We start from the raw sequence: 1,852 nt of genomic DNA on the forward strand, positions 1-1,852 counted from the left end.
TTTCATGTTTGCAGTTAAGCTGTTCTGAATCACTATGTCATTTACATACAGAAGCATAAAATAAATACAAAGAAATATCTGTATTATAAACTATAATAATAAATATAAACCATTTCTGAATAGATAGCCCAATCTGAAATTCATCTAAGTTTATCGATGGGAGAGAAAGCTAACAATCAGTGTTGGCTGTCACAATTAAAATCAATAATAAAGGAATAAGTGCTCAAATGAGAATTAAAAAAGACCAGCTTAGAGAATACTGAGATAAAATAGATGCTTTTAGTCAGCTGGGCCGGAAGGATTTGCCCTAGAGTATTTAAGGCAGCTGAATTAACCTCAATATCTTTAGCAATTGTATTCCAAAAAAATGAAGAGAAGATGGGAAATGTTCCAGAAAACAGGAGAAAAATGGAAAACATGAACTCTTGAAAGCAGGGTAGAATTAGGAGAACCTAAGGTATTATAGATTAACCAACTCATTTCAGAAATGTGATATAATCCAGCCTATACCGCCAAGATAAAACTTTGTTACACCAGCTTAATTTTCATCCATGATAGAAAAGATGGTCCTGTGCAAAGAGGAGGAGCAGTGGATGCCACATATCTTGGCTTTTGTTAGATTTCAACAATATCTCAAATAACTTTAATGAAAGAAAGTTAGGAAATCATGGTTTAGCTAAAACCATAGTTTAGATAAAATATGCTTGAAAATGTGTATTTAAAGAATAGTTATCAATGATTCACAGTCAGACTGAACAGATATATGAAATAGCATTCAGAATTTGTCAAGGATTTGGAAAGACTTAATTCAGTCAACCATATGATCTTCCTGAATTTCTGGGCAAGGTTTCCCCTATTCTTTTCACTTTCCAGTTCTTTTTTAAAATCCATTTCTGCTTTACTATCAAACTCCGACCTTAGTTTGCAGAGCAAATTCCCCTAGCCATTCCTGCGATCTCTGTAATATGACCTCCTCAGGTCTTCTTGAACATCTTGGAGGTAAATCAAAAAATGTCACTTGCTATGAATCCATGTTATATGATTTAATATCTATATACTTTTACAACGAGATTCTTATTTTACTTAGTGCATGTAAAGTATTTTATTTTTTTGGCACTCTCAATAGAAAGATATATTAATTTACAATGTAGTCAATGTAACTTTTTAAACAAATGCAAAACTTGCAATTTTGGAAGCAATTAAAAGATTACTTTCTAAGTACATAGTTCTCAGTGATATGAGTAGGAAACACTTGTATGTGCTGTGTGATAAATGTAAGCTATGCATATGCAGTGAGGATAGTCCTTGGATTTCATCAATCATTTCTTGTATGTAGAAGCTACTGTAAAGGTCCTATTGACACTACTCGCAAGAAGGCAAAGACAGGAGATGAGCAGATGATAGAGAGCACTTTATTTTAGCGATAATGATTGCCCTGAACTTTGATAATGTACTGCAGCTTAAGATGTGCTAATTCAGTTCCATTAATTGAAATAACTGTAAAGATTTTTATTTTGAAAGAATGTTTTTCATCACTTAAAGGTACTGGATTCTACAATATGAATTATCAGTGGATAGATGTTCAGATTTTTGACTTTTATAATTCCTTAAATGACCTTCAAACAATCTATCTGAGAGATCTCCTTTTACTTGAAAGGACAAATGAAAGCCTGTGACCATGTGAGCTCCATAACAGTCTCCTGAAGGCTGGGTAGTTCTTGATTGAAGACAGTATCACATTTGTTGACACTGTAGATACTTGCTGTTGAAAGGGATTCAAGGATCTGAAGTGCTGGTCATGTTGCTAAGGTTTTATTTTGTATTGCCACTTAACACAAAGTAGGAATAGTAT

Source organism: Rhea americana, unplaced genomic scaffold, assembly GCF_003343005.1.
Source record: "Rhea americana isolate MKP2758 unplaced genomic scaffold, rheAme1 scaffold_40, whole genome shotgun sequence".
In the NCBI taxonomy this organism is placed as follows: Eukaryota; Metazoa; Chordata; class Aves; order Rheiformes; family Rheidae; genus Rhea; species Rhea americana.